Source organism: Onychostoma macrolepis, chromosome 24 (assembly GCF_012432095.1).
Source record: "Onychostoma macrolepis isolate SWU-2019 chromosome 24, ASM1243209v1, whole genome shotgun sequence".
Classification (NCBI taxonomy): Eukaryota; Metazoa; Chordata; class Actinopteri; order Cypriniformes; family Cyprinidae; genus Onychostoma; species Onychostoma macrolepis.
In genome coordinates, this window is record NC_081178.1 from 7819239 (window position 1) to 7835020 (window position 15782).

A 15782-nucleotide genomic window follows, 5' to 3' on the forward strand; every position below is an offset into this window, starting at 1 on the left:
CCTTTAAAACCTGGAATTAACCACCCAAAAGGAACGAGAAAAGAATACCATAAACATGTTTTCGAAATAGTCTACAACCTGCTATCAAATGGTTGGCTCGAGTAGCACAAAATACCTGCCTGTCAGAGACAGCTGCTTTTATCCTTATGTGTGGAGATCTTTTCCAGCCCGGAGTGCTGGTGTTTGCTGAAAGCAAGGGTAGGCAGACAAAAGACACCTCTGCTTGGCATTTCCAGTAGTGTCAATCACAGGAAGGGCTTTCAGAGTTGGTTGTTTACACGAGGGATGGTGCAATCACACTCAATTCTCAGCAAGCGCACACCGCCGTGCTCTAGCACGAATACGCAAACCCCCGCACACTTTCGCTGCATCCTGAAGATCAAAAAACAGAATATTCAAAATTAGGATGGCCTTTTTTGCGTCGAAACTGGCATTCACGGTTGGAAATGTTCTTAGGTTGATGACAGTAATTCGATTACTAATAGTTTTAAAATAAACCAGACTGTCTAGACTGTTGTTTAGTCTTGTTATGGAGCCTAGCACAAAATTATGAATTTATCCAGAACATAAGTCTTGCTAATTTAGGTAGCTTTAGATGAAGGGTGCTTAATGGTAAAAATGTTGAACTCTTTGACTTTTAAAAGTGACTAGAAATATGTGTAGAGTATACCTGACTTGTTCAGGTCAAACTTTAAAAAAAAAATGTATTTGTTACTTATCTGCACAGTTGCAAGAAAAAAAAAAAAAGATGCCAAACAGGATGAAATCTAGAGCTAGTCATTGCTGAGCTAGGGACTAAGAGTTTATTCTAAATTATGGTGTCAAATTGATATAAATTTTAATATCAATTAACCAATTTCTGTCATTTAATCAAACAGGATGAAATATTTTGAGGGAGACAAGCCTAATAATACATCAAAACATCACAGATCAAATGCATTGATAAGACTTACTGTGTGCTGTTTTCCCACCAAAATGATGTCATTTCCTAGAGGATGATGTCACTGGCTTGTGATATTGATGTCAAAGGACAAAAAAAAAAAAACCCTGATTACCAATTAAACTAATTTTAAAAAAGTGAAACATTTAGATTAGAGAAAGGAAAAATTTAAATAAACACCTGGAATATTGCATATATGTATTTATTTATTTGACCAGTGGATATTACAACAAATGTTAAAAACCACTCAAACCATATAATCAGGGCTGAATTTATTCCACATTTAAGTTATTTAATTGTCATTTTGTGTATAAAAAAAATAAAATAAATAATAATAATAATATCTTTACAAACATGAAAATGGCTGAATGGCAATGCATTCTGAAATTACAAAAAAATTATCTCTTATATGAGCAATATTTAAGAAAACTGGAAAGACAGAGAAAATGACTCAAAAACCCTGAGAGACACAAAGAGAGGTTACCGGTGAGCAGATTAGAGCAAGGAAAAAGACACCATGTAATTTACCTGATTATGACATGAAATATGTTTCCTTGCTCCATGTTTGTACAATATTTTCTATTTCTTACAAACGTCCTGGCAAGCACATTAAAGTGCAGGCTTTAGTCGTGACTTTTTATTTCAGGTGGAACACAGGATTAGAGAAGCCTGATAAATGCTTACGCTCATGGCAGTTATGAAGCTGTATATTTATTTTTCGTTTTTTTTTTTTTTCTTAAATATTTAACTGGGTACAAGTTGCCCAGGCAAACACTTCGAAGAAGAACCAAAAAAAACTTGAGGGGGGTAAAAGAGTTCAGAATGGAATACTATCTACTGAATAGATAACAGTGGATAATGTATACTGCTTAATAGTAAGTGAAACAGAACGCATTACCCACAATAATTATTTCAAACAGTATGCTACTGTTTTGCATTTTTGATGGTTTAAAAAGAAACAGTTGTGAAAAAGTATTTCATGCAACATGCTTTTTGCATCCTTCTTTACCACTGTACCTCTTGGTATATAGTAAGTCATCCATGTATTCTATGCATACAGAAAATTTGCATATTAAACACTCTCACAAACATACAAATCTGTCACAGGGGCAGTATAAGATACAAAAGCTAAAAGCTACATATTTGCACCTTATTATTCCCCTAAATGTTACATATTAGTACCTTAAAGGTACATATTAGTTTTGAAAGCATACAGCCCCCATGACACTTTACTACCTTTTTTCTGGGAGTGTTTGTACAATATATTGTAGAAATAGTATGCTAGTATGCCACGGAGAACACAGCCACTTTCTTCAGCCATTAATTACAATTTTCAAAAGCTGCAAACATTAGACCAAAGTGCTTGTGATTGCTTTTTTTAATTTGTAACAGTTTTAGGTACCATGTTATCAATCATAATTATTTAATTGTACAAGCCTTTTTGAAAAGTGCAAATTCATATAAGGGTCTTGTACGAGCTCCACTTCTGAAAATATCACCCCAAAACATCACAAAAAATGTTATTATTTCAATTTTTCATGAATGTTCTTTAATTGCTCTATGTGTACTCTAAAGGGTTGAAAGATTGACTGCAATCAAATGGCCTGAAGCCTGTAAGGGTTGCGATAAGAGAACACGAGGTGTCTAAAACATGACTCACAAATGCGATCAAAGGCTTTGCGGAAATATTTAAAAGGCAGATTGCATTTATGAGGTCTTTTAATATTTTGAACCTGAAAAAAAAAATTCACAAATGCTATGTCTCAGTAAACAGAAAAGTTAAAAGATAATTGCACATCTATCTATCTATCCATCTATCCATCTATCTATCTATCTATCCATCTATCCATCTATCTATCTATCTATCTATCTATTGTCTTTTAGAAGACATCTAGAGTTTTGACAACAGTGACATCTACTGGTCACCTTCACTTGAAGCTGTTCACACACATCTCTCTCTTACTGTCTAATAACACACATGGATTGAAAGCAATACAAAACCTGTTGAAAATGGCCTTCAGCAAAACAGCACACATAAAGAAAATCAAGCAAAAAAACACCATGCTGTCTGGTTTGTGACATTATGATAACTGATTGACCAATGGCTGTTGATAAATCTATCAATCTCCTCTTCCTCTGAGGAGTTCAGATTAAGTCTGCACTCCGTGATCATCTAAAGAGCTTCCCTTGCCATCAATAACGACTCGCACGAGATTCTCTCATTAATGCCTGTTGCTGGAAAAAGCAGCACTCTGAGCTTTTATTGAAAAATGACAACTCCCAGCAGCGAGGTGATCATATCTACCGCCCATCGATATGAGGACTAGGCCGTGCTCAAAGGTTGTTTGACGGCCCCGGGGAACAGAAGTCCAAAGATCAGCATCGGCCCCCCACCCCTCACACCAGCGGCTGTATATCACTGAGTTCAGGAGATCAATGTGCTTTTATTGCATTGCTTCCTCTCTCTGAAGCACACGGGCCCCTGCCGCTGGCCCCTCGATCCATATATCTCCTGCTGTATTTACAGTAATGAAACATTCAGATGCTGGAAGACAGCCATTGATTTTATTGTGGGAACACTTTTTGACTGACATTTCATAAATGGCACTGTGTGAAATTATAATGAGGCCACGCTGATGAACACTCTGCTTTAATAGTGAAAATCAATTTAATATTGAGGCTCTGTTATAGGCATTTTTGTTTTTTTTTAAATGTGCACACAACATTTATAACTGTGTGTAGAAACTGAAATAGTTTGCAGTTTTTTTACATATTTATTTCAATCTGACAAAATAAGGAGCTGTTTAGGAATTGATTTACTGGAGATTATTGATCAGAGGTGTCTAGTGTAGGGTTAGAGCCTCAATGCCTTTTGTCAATAAGTGCTTAAAAACTGAAAACCTATTAAGTTAATGATGAGCAAACTGGATAGTGCTAATTTTTGGTTAACTAGCGATGCACAGCAAAAATAAATCCACAACAAAACAAACAGACTGACTTAAATGACCTTGAACAACATTTTGGATTCTATTTATTCAGGTTTTTAACTTTATGTTTCTATAATTAAATGTTATAAATATTATCTAAAAAGACAAAAGTATGATTATTAGTGGGGTTTTTTAATTATTATACGATATAATTTATAATTTAATAATGTAATATTATTTAATATATAATACAATTTATATATATATATATATATATATATATTTTTTTTTTTTTTTTTTTTTTTTCACACATTCCCTATCTGCAGTTGGTTGTATAAATGAATTGTTCTGCCTCAAACCCACACTAATATTGCTATATTAGGAATCAACCTACGAATGGCTTACTTTTAGTTGCTATATGCAAAGCCATATGCAAAAGCATTACCTTATACAAATGCATAATGGCGAATAATCAGCACTGCTGCGTTGTACTCCTTGTCAATATACTAAATTTCACCATCACAACATGATGCAGGGTAACGCATGCTTCCTTCGAAAGTGGTTAGAAATTAAGGTTAGAGAAAAATGCTCGACTTGTGCATGTTTACACAAACATCCAAATGAGCAGTCCTCCTAGCTGAACTGTCACGCTGTTTCCAGCAGGAATTTAACGAGTAAATGTTGGTTGTAGATTTAATTAGCCACCATGGGGATGTTTCTTTGTCTGTGATGGAAAATTCAGACCATTGTCAGCCTGACACTGATGAATAATAAATTCTGCACACACTGCACAGGTTTTACTCTCTAGAGTCAGCACCGTGTCAATACGAAGTAATATTTTAAGCATAAAATAATTGTCCTTTCAGATTAATAAGGGCCTGATATAGAAGACTAGTCACACAGAGAAAGGCTGTATCTCAGTAACCAAAACTTAAGACAAGGGTCAAATATATAATGAAGGCATGAATTTTAAATGAAAGGTTGAACTGTGTTCTCAGCACAAGGGTAGTTTTCATAAATGTCAGGTCAGGGCAAATTGTCACATGTGTTTTAAATATAAATGACCATATTTGTTGGGCAATATTTGACATTTTGGGTGTTAAATTGTAGTTTTTTCTGTTTCAGGAAAAGATTATATCCACAGAAAACTCTTTTACTGATTAAAAAAGCATATAATAGGTTGTTTGGCACATACTTTATGCTAAAGATTCTCAAACTTTTTATTATGAAGGATCAACAGTCAAACTTGATTGAGGGCTGTGGGCTGAAAATAAATGCCGCATTATATCCAACTATATCTTTTCTTTTTAATTACTTGTATTCTCCACATTTCAGTTTAAAAAATAATGAAACCAAAAATGTTAAATGCTAAAACAAAATGATAAATTAGAAGTGAAGATGATCTTCAACAACATGTTTTTTGTTGTTGTTGTTTTTCTCACCCCTTTGTGATATTGCATGGCTGGCCAAATCAAAGGTCATCATGGACCCCAGTTTGGGCATCTCTTCTAACTGACTTAAAAAAAGAAAAAAGAATCTGGCTTGGAGGAGGTGGGACACTTTTTTGCAGAGAAATAAACTTAAACTCTGATTAAAAACATCAGACATCGGCCCTGAGGATGGCCAAAATGTTGTTAGTTTTTAACCAATAATTGCACCAACTGCTCCTTTCCTTCAAATATGGACATATTATATATAGGTTTATGTTTGATGGAAAGGTGCAACATTCACTTCAAAAAATAAATAAATTTATATATATATATATATATATATATATATATATACATACACACAAATTATATATGTAAAATATTTATTTATTTAATCAACCTAACCTTAAAACCTGGGGAAAACGTGACAACTAACCCCATTTAATCCCATTTAAACATACGTTCATACTTTTAAGTGCATTATGCATCAAATTATACAATCTGATGCTCAGATCTGAGATGATGTGCCGCGGTATGTGTTAGAAACCAGCTCAGATTTGCAGCTTTTTACCAGCCCTGTTTTCTTTGAGCCGTAGAATTAGTCATCTCTGCGAAATCTGATTAGTTACACTGACAATACGTTGATGTGGAAATTACTTTCTTGTGCATATCATTAAAGAATAATCGATATGATGGATGCGATGAAGGCCAGAGCTATTTATTGCAGCTGAGCAGAGGCCACGCGGGGCGTCTTTGCCCGGCATCTCCCTCATAATGAGCGTTTAATTTGTCTAAAAGACAAAAACATCGGTGCGGGGTCAGAGAGGCCCGGCTGCGGTTCTGCGTTTTCTCTCTCTCCCTGTGTCTGCAGGACCGCCCCCAGCTTGTTCCAGCCCGTGACTTAATTACCTGAAAATAAATTGGCTCATGAGTATATGTGAGCTGCACTTCAAGACGAGACCTCCTCACACTCAATGTCTTAATGCTCTCATTATCTGAAGGGATTTGAATTCTGGGCAGAACCATGGAGGGAAGAGAGAGAGATCGAACCTCCGCTTCCTGGTGGCTTCGGAGAAGCTTCAAAGATTTAACGGTCAAATAATTAACTGACCTTAGCTTTACATGTTGAAGGTCTTTGTTAATAATGGCGAGCCACTTTATGAGACTGTACAAGAAAGAGACTTTCTGTGGCCAGAAGTGAAACTGGAGATTTGAAGAAGTGTTCATATGCATATACTTGCAATATTTCATAAGTTCAAGGGCTAGACAACAGGAACACAACAACTCCGACGGGGGAAAAGATGCCAAGTTAATCTGAAGCACTTGAATGCTGTGATTTACTGTTTGTTATCCAAGACTGAATAAAAAAGAAAAAGAAAAATCTGTATTTTTCCTGCTTTGAAGATGCCGTATGCATTTTTTGATAGGCTACATTTGCAGATTTTTAGGAAACATCCTATGTTCACATACTTGTTTCTCTGAAAAACAATGCTACAGACAGTTATTCTACTTTGAAATATGTGTTCCGTGTCGGAATGTCTGTTTTTGTTTTTGTCTGTGTAATTCTGCCCACTGCCAATTTACCCAAGAATATTTCGATACCCCGGGAAGCTGGTGAAAAACAAAGTGTATCAAAACCATGAAAGCCAGCAAATGAACTTGGTCAGAGACCAAAGATAACCTGACCTAAAAGCCTCGGCATCCATCGAAAAAGCAATATGTCCAGAGAAATATTAAAACGTTGATAAATCAATTTGTCAACCTACAGTGTAAAGGTCTGAGTCCGAAATTTTTGCACGTTAAATAAATACAACCTCACGTTGTGTCAATAACATTTACACACTGCCTCCGAAACTTTCACCCGTCATGAAAAAATTCGGATCAAGTTCAATTTTTTGTGTTTTCGCATCCGTAGCAAGCATTTTGATAGGAACGGATGACGAATACGAAAAAAAACAACAAAAAAACCCGGATAAATTTTGGACTCAGTGTGCAAGGACCTTAAGGCTTGCTGCCTAATTATATTATTTCCCAATTTTTTCCTCTATGATTGGTCGAATGTCTCATCAGCCTGAGCTCATGCACCTCAATTTTTAATTGAAAAAAGTTTTATGTTCACTCAAAAACTGAGGTGTATAAGTTCAGTTAATGAGGCCTACAACCAATTAGTTCAAAAAGAAATACAAATCCTATGCTAACTGAATGAAAACAAGTTGACAAAAAGATTGAATCCACGATTTGGTGATAATACAGCTTAATGAGAGATACACAAGCAGTTTTTTAAAGGACACTTTGGACCATGAACACCAAATTAGGTAAAGGATTTTCAGCACAGCATAAGTTAAAAGCACAATCATATTTCAAACCAAAAAGAATTTACAATACCTGCAAGACTGTACAGAAACTTAATTCCACTGAAAACTGACCTCCTTGGGCACAGAATTCATCCCAAAGTTAAACTGAAGACAAATCTGAGACATAAAATAGCCTTCAGGTGCATTTGGATTGCATTAACATGAATGCCCAACACAAACCAATGAAAGACCTGTGAATATTGGTATTGTTCTGATAAAGCAGGAAAGTGTGTTCTAAACCTCATGCTGTGTAGGAAGTTACAGACGAAGCAGATATTACTTTTTGACTCCATTACAAAGATTAATTGCATTGAAGGTGGGATTTTGTGTCCCAGAGTTCAACGTATGACATTTAAAACCAACAGGGGACTGAACTTCATTAAAAAGATTTATTACAACGAATCTGGTATAACATTTCTAAAACCATCCCTTATTAACTCTGTTTTAAAAAGTAAATTGAATTAAGTGTCATGTTATTCTTTGTAATTATGACATCCGGTCTGCACTTTACCAAGATCAGGGACCCTGGTGCTCCGGGGTAAAATTAGAGTACACATACCTGCTACCTTAAGACAATTTACAAACACAGTAGGTCCAATGCAGAATCCACTTCTGCCATTCATTACTTGACACACCCATTCAATATCCAATAAATACCTAAATCTTCACACCCCATACTTTCTCAACATATACATTATGCTCAATTAATGCCTCAAACAATGGTTGGTTCAACATATTTTTGAGTGCATACTGCATGTAAAGCCAAACAACACACGCGCAAACCGTCTTTGGCATTAAAATAGTACTGCCAGGATCTACTAAAGACGCGCAGTGAAGAATTAGCACTGAAAAGGCATGGACACATGAACTTACTGAATATACATTTGTAGGAGTATCCCTTTCAGACGCAAAATTTATGGGAGGAGAGTATTAAAATGAATAACGCAACTTCAATGCATACTCACAATTTCAAGTGCAATCATGGGTACTCTTGTACTGGCATCTATTCAGTGTGAGAATCTCTGAAGGAGCATTGGGCCTTTTATTGTTTCAAGGCAGGAAGTTATAATCAAAGCACAAACAAATTCAATTCTTAAAAAGCGTTCTGGGACATGCAATAAATATGAAGTTCATTACAGTACACGATGTTTAATGTTACGCAGGTGGCCTCCAGCTTCGCCGTTCAACCCTTGAGGCAGCCGCTTTGGCTTTTGTCTGTATTCATTTGTCAGTGCTTGCCGCAACACCAATACAAAATGTATCCTTGAAGTGTGGCAGCTAAATTAACTTATGTTCCCATGGTGGTAATCGATAGCATGTGTCCCACAGAAATAGTGGTGATTAATATCCTGTGAACTGTTCTGAACTTCACACAGTTTGAATTTTATGTAATAGCACTCGGTAAATGTTGTTTACTGCCCCTAACAAAATCTAATGGTGACGCGAGAAACATTCCATCGTTATCCTTGAGAGTGGTCCAGATTTTAATATATCTTTACGGGGGTTTTACGTTTCCGTTGTTAGCAGCGTTTTTCCGAAGATTTGTGTGTGGAGTCATATTGTGCCTTGCTTTCTAATTGTGAAATTATGGCCCAGGAATATTGTCAAAATTTTGCAGAGGCTTCAATTGGTATTCAGCAAAGGAGTCTAAACTGTGTGACAGGAATATATCAGAACTCTTGCAAGCCTACACGGAGCATGATTTCCCTGTCAGATATCTCAAACATCTGAAGTCAAAGGTGGTTGAGACATCTGACACAAGTGATGTGGAGAATCCAATATAATGACATGAAGTAAGTTTTAACAATCGCAGTTAAAGGAATATTGCAGGTTAAAAAAAATGTGTTTAATCAATAGAATTTGTGGCATAAACGTCAAAAAAAAATCATGAAGGTTAAAGTGAAGCACTTACAATGGAAGTAATTTTATTTTAAAAAAGCACTTCCATCAATTTGAAACGTCAAATAATATGGATTTATATGGTTGTTTTAGGGTTCATGGTGTTCTACTGTTATGTCAACAAAGTTGTTAAATTACAAAATTACAAAAATTAATTTCCACACTAATATCATGTTAACAGGTTTTGTGTCTATTGGGGTGGGCTATATGACCAAAATCTTATATCACGATATGATTAATGATATATCACTATATAGTTATTTTTGCATTAAATAAGGTCTTCATGATATGAAAAAATTTGATACCATAGAAATTTCATAATTCTTGTCACCAGTGTCAAAATCACAAAAAAAAAAATAATAATAATAATAATACTAGCCTAACTTCCCTGTGTAAATTAAACATATATTTCTCCCTAATAAAGTCCTAAAAGCAATTTAGTAAAAATGTGTTGTTTGATTAACATGAATGACAGCAGGAATATTAGACAGCTGTCACTTTAAGAGCTGCCCGGATCCAATATACTGTTATACGTTTTCTTTCTCAGCTGTTTGCATTCAAATAAGGCCTACTGTAATTACAAGGATACTTGCAAAGATGGGAATTTTTGACACATACAAGTGTGTGTATTTAACCATTCGTGGCCTATAAAGCAGCAAAAATAACCATTTTCATGTGCACGCGCCTCTCTGACAGCGCGCATTTAGCGAAATGAGTTCTCTTTCACTGCTGATTGCCTTGCAATGGATTAAAATCACTTGTTTTTAAATTGCAATATTTGAAAATGGATGCCAACGACAAGTTTTCATGACCACGTAACACAGCAACGTCACGTGTAACCATAATAGAAATGATAGTTCAAAATCTCCACCAGTTTTCAGAAATTTCTAACGGTTAATCATGTCTACCAGTATATCACCCACCCCAAGTGTCTATACTATTGAATCAGTGAGTATTTTAACATTTATGAATTAGCCTCATTCATTTTCATTATAAGTGTGGTAATCAACATTGTATCCAATGCTGTTGGTTGAGTCAAACTACTATTTGCAGAATATGCTAAATAAATAAACATGCAAAATGTAATTGGCTGAAGTCTCAGGCTTCGAAAAACGTAACACGTGGGCAGCGGAATTGGGGGAAAACGCACAATCTTAAAACGTGTGATGTTTTTAGAAAGCCGTGTCATTTGCGAGACGCTGCTAAATACGTAAGACACGAGCACAGTGGTCAAATCTAGCATGTGTTTGCATAGAACAAAAATGGAAAAGTAGCCTAGTGGAATGAAAAAACATATTCTGTGTGAACTAGCACTTATGCTGCATAGAGGCAGATTCACAGTTTTCATTAGAATTTTTTTAACAAATCACAGCCCTCTCCTCAGATAGACCTCAAAGAACTTTTCAAAGAAGAATTTACTCATGGCTCAGATGGGAGGCATTTGGCTGACAAATTTGTGCAGTGTTAGTCAAGGAAAAAAAGCCTGTACTGTCCCAAACCCTCCAGTAACCCACATTCAAACCGTTTCTTTGAGTGCTACATCAGAGCAGCAAACCTAACACTTAAAAGCTTAGGACAAGCAAAAAGCCTGAGGCAACATTTTCATTGCGGGTACTCCCAAGTGATTCAATATCCAGAGCGGCTGGCCAAATACTGTAGTAAATTACTCAATTATTTCCTTCTCCTCTTCTTTTTTACCTTGGAATGAATATAAAGCTAGATATCCAATAAATATTCAGATGACCCTGATGAGAGCAATGTCAATCCATGATAGCATTCTTTCAAGAGCTCATAACGTCTTTCCGTTCCTGCCGCTGCCGTGATCTTGGAAGACCCTCGGAGGTTAGCTGCAAGAAAGTGACTCAGTGAAGTTTCAAGGTGAGGCCGTTGTCAAGGCATCAGGTCTCTTATTAGTTTCTGAGCTGAGGCGCCTTATTAGGTATTCTGGAGAGAACCAGCTTCTCCAAGAATTTTAATTAGTGTGACTTTAACAAAAGAGCGAGGATTCTGCCATCTGCCTACCATAACGAGAATTCCTTACTAATTAAAACACCTAATAATACGTAACGAGAGGAATTATATTAGGGATTTCACCATGTGAAAATCTCAAGATCATTTTATTTTATTCGTGCATACACTACAACAGCAGCACAAAGACACACTGTTTTGTATGTGAATGTTTCTACAACTGTGAGCACTTTTGGCCCTGTGGAGAATAAACTCTTAAAACAGTTTCCTCCAATTGGTTTAATTTGTCTACTTATTTGTCCAGCTGCGAAAACACATGCATCACTGAAGTTTTTATATATATATATATATATATATATATATTTATTTATTTAAAAAATATATATAATTGTTTTTATATAAAACAATAAAATATTAAATCTATACATAAAATGCATGTAAAGAGATGCAAAACTGAATGCAATAAAAAAGCAAAAATAAAACTAAATAAAATACTAATCTATACAAAGGGCTTTTAAAAATTAGCAAATATAAATGCAATAAAATAAAGTAAAGTAAAACAAAACACAATGAAATAGTAATCTAAAAATAAAGGGAATTTAAAAAGCAGCAAATATAAATAAAGGCAATAAAAATATATAAAATAAAATATAAATATATACATCAATGGCATTTATAAAGTAACACATATGAATGAATACAATACAATAAAAATAAAATAGGAATGAATGAATGCAAGATAAACTATTAAAAATTATATTTTAAAAATAAAAAACTTTTCATATTTGAGAAAATGTTATATTTATTTGCTCTTTTTAATTATGCATTATATTGTCAGTGTGGGAAAATATAAACTAGTAATCCAAGAAAAAGTTTGAGGAGCATCCACGCACAGTACAACCAACCTGAAACCAACAGCCCATTAGTGACAGGAAGCTGAAGGAGAGGGGTTTAATTCACCCTCAGACCTCCAGTGAGCCCTCCGCTTTACTTCTGTGGGAAGGAGCCTGTGCAGGCATTAATTGATTGTTAAAAGGAATCGAGGGGCAGTGTGGGTCTCAATACTGTTATGCCTGAAAGATAATTTGCTAAAAATGAATTTGTCACAGAGCTCTGGATAGTCTTATCTGGTCTGTCATGATAAGAAAAGTAGGGTGCGTAACAGTAGAGACACATTAGCATTGGCACGGTCATCACAATGAGGCATAATGACACGGGTATTTTCCACTCTCAAGGGAGTGTAGCATATTAAACCGTCACTTATTAAGATATCATCGTAAGTAGGAGGCTCACACCAGTGTGGCATGTAAAACTCAATGTGCAATACGTTAAATGGTAGGATACACTATATTCTAATCTACTCCGTCAGGATATTTAAAGCCTAGAAAGCTCACAATGGACCCTTTCGTGCAGTTCTTATCTTCCCAGTGCCGACAGTTCCTCTATTCTACTGGAGCCTTCTGTTCCCACAGCAAATCCAGACACCTAGACACCTAAAGCTCTTGAGCTCGCATTGTGGTAAGACCCATCACATCAGTAACACCATCAGAAAGAATGAAAATGCAGTGTGATGAGCCTTGCCACTCGCTCCATTGGGTTTCCAGATGTGATGTATACCCGTCTCAAATGAAAACTAAAGTCACACAGTCAACAATAGAGGTGTAAAAAGTAGTGAGCAGTTAGTAACACTTTATAATAAGGTTATATATTTTAACATTAATTAAATACAGTAGACATCAATCAAACAATGAACAATACTTTGCATTAATATTGTCTAATGCAAAGAATTATACAAAGCATTAACATTGTTTAATGCTAATTTCTACTTATACTAAAATGTTTAAGATGAATATATTTGTAACAGAAAAATATTCATTGTTCATTCATAATGCCTTAACAAACTGAACCTTATTTTAAACTGTAACAGTAAGAAATTATGATTCAGACTTGATGCAGTGTCAAAATTATACTCATCTAAAAGTCAAAGTATCTAGCCAAAAACGTTTACACGTTTGATTGTGCAATTTACAATAAGGTTCAATTAGTTTTAGGTTCAAATAATTCATTTTTAGTTCTTATTTATATATTTTCATAAAATATATACTAGTGATTGAAATAGAGCTAAATAAATAAATCAGGAGCTATAATTTAAATACAGACTCACCACTGACTGTATTCACATTTTAATCAAGTTTCTCCACATTATGCAACAATATCTACAATTAAAACGTATTGCTTAAGTTTGACTTTTAATTGCTGTGTTGTAGTGACTGATGAGATGATTCTTTACAAAGATCAATGATCTCATTTCGTGTGCAAATACATTTTGCAATGAATGGATGTCATTGGCTTAAAAAGTCCAATGGGGAATAATTCAATTTGTTTGTAAGCTGGATAAAAAAAATTAAAAAGAGGAAAGAAGCCATGATGAAATGCTTAATATGTAATAAAACGATGAAAGAAATGCATGAATGTAAGTACTCAAATAATGTACAAATTCTCCAAAAAGTACAAGTAATGAAGTACAAATACTTTACATCCCTGATCAACACCTTGCATCTGCATCTGGTTGAAGGACTTCCAAATAGGAACCACTGTCAAGATGTATTCAAATGAGGTCAGAATACATATTGGCTGATTTCTGCTGAGGCCTCTAATATAATGTCAGGAAGATGGAGAGAACAATGTTGCCTCAATGGGAGGTTGGGAATTTTAAGAGGCTGGCTTACAATATGAAATACATCCCAGAGGACCTCAGAGCTCACAGGAGGAAAATTACAGCTATAAGACCCAACCTGTTTTGGGTTTCAATGATCCAGACCGAGGGAAAGCAACATGCTTGATTGTAATTGTGTGGTAAAGGAATCGCCGCTCAACTATAGGTCCGTTACACTTAATGAACCAGGTGCATATTTGTGTGTACTGTATGTTGAAAGTATTCTCTGCTCTACCATGACTATAGCGGCATTTATTTTTGACTTACGGTCACAGGCCCCCTTAAACATTGCATATGGGCATTTCACTTTAAAGGATCAGTCCATGCAACATGAAAAATCAGTCTTCATTTACTTACCCTCATGTCTTTTCAAACTCATATGACCTTCTTTCATCAGCAGAACACAAATGAGAACATTTGAAAAACATTTTGCATGCTTTTTGCATGCTTTTTTTTATTAAATGGGAACTGAAGCTATCAAGTTTCAAAAAGGATTTCATAAAATGGGTTGATGTGAATAATGCACTATATTTCAAGTCTTCTGAAGTCATTTAATAGTTTTGTGTAAGAACAGACTGACATCTGAATCATTATTTACAGAAAATCGTCATCCATCCTAGCTCTCTTTGGGATTCATGAAATAAACAGCAGATGTCTGATTTGTGAATAAAACATTCATTTGAGTTGGATCTTTTCAATGAACCATGACAATAGCTAATAGTCAGGTGGATCAAAAGTGATTTTCTCACTGGACTGCATGCACAAAGATCACAAAATTGATCTGAAAGATCTGTTCAGAAATTTTTGAGAATTTTGGTTCTCAAAATTTGACTCATTGGCTCAATGGTTAACAGCTCAATGGAGCAGTAGATGTTCAGGAAATAATTATTCAAATTTAAACTATTCCATGGCTTCAGAAGACTTGTAATATAGTACAAACTTGTATGATGCACTCTTAAAATTTATCTTTATCTGTCTTTATCTACTGTATGGTTCCATTAAGAACCTTCAATATTTGTGGAGCCTTTTCATTGCACAGTTTTTGTTGTTTTTATAGTGGAAAAATGTTCTTTAGATTATCAAAATGTTCTAAAAAGTAAGAAAAACATGGTCGGCACCAACAGCCTAGTTGCGTTACAGGCATCCCAAGTTCGAATCTCAGCTCGAGGACTATTCCCTATCCCACCCACTTTGCTTGCTGTCTACTCTACACTGTCCTATCATAATAAAGGCAAAACGCCAAAAAATAAATCCTTAAAAAGTAAAACAAAACATGGTTCTTTCAAGAATTGTTCACTGAAATATTTTTTGGGGAACCAAAAACGGCTCTTCCATGGCATCACTGTGAAAACCCCTTTTTGGAACCTGTACTTTGTGTACTTTGATCCTTTTGTGTCCTTTTTGAAGCGTCAAGAAAGCTTCAGTCCTTGTTCATTGTGATTTCATGCAAAACAGCGACCAGAACACTATACAAAACCCATTTTTGTGTCCTGTGGAAGAAAATATGTCATACAGCTTTGCAACTACACGAGGGTGAGTAAATGATGT

General features: G+C 35.2%; 1 long non-coding RNA gene across 2 annotated transcripts in view; it reads right to left on the minus strand.

Annotated features, from left to right (window-relative positions):
* LOC131532840 (uncharacterized) overlaps positions 1–15782 on the minus strand; it is a 59276-nt gene that overhangs the window by 7128 nt on the left and 36366 nt on the right. Inside the window, exons 4-5 of one of the 2 annotated variants that reach the window (XR_009268970.1) lie at positions 954–1008; positions 142–372 (exon numbers count right to left, since the gene is read on the minus strand). The exons of the other annotated variant lie outside the window; for it this stretch is intronic. This is a non-coding gene — a long non-coding RNA (uncharacterized LOC131532840). Of the gene's footprint in view, positions 1–141; positions 373–953; positions 1009–15782 lie in introns of those variants that run through there. 2 annotated transcript variants of the gene reach the window in all.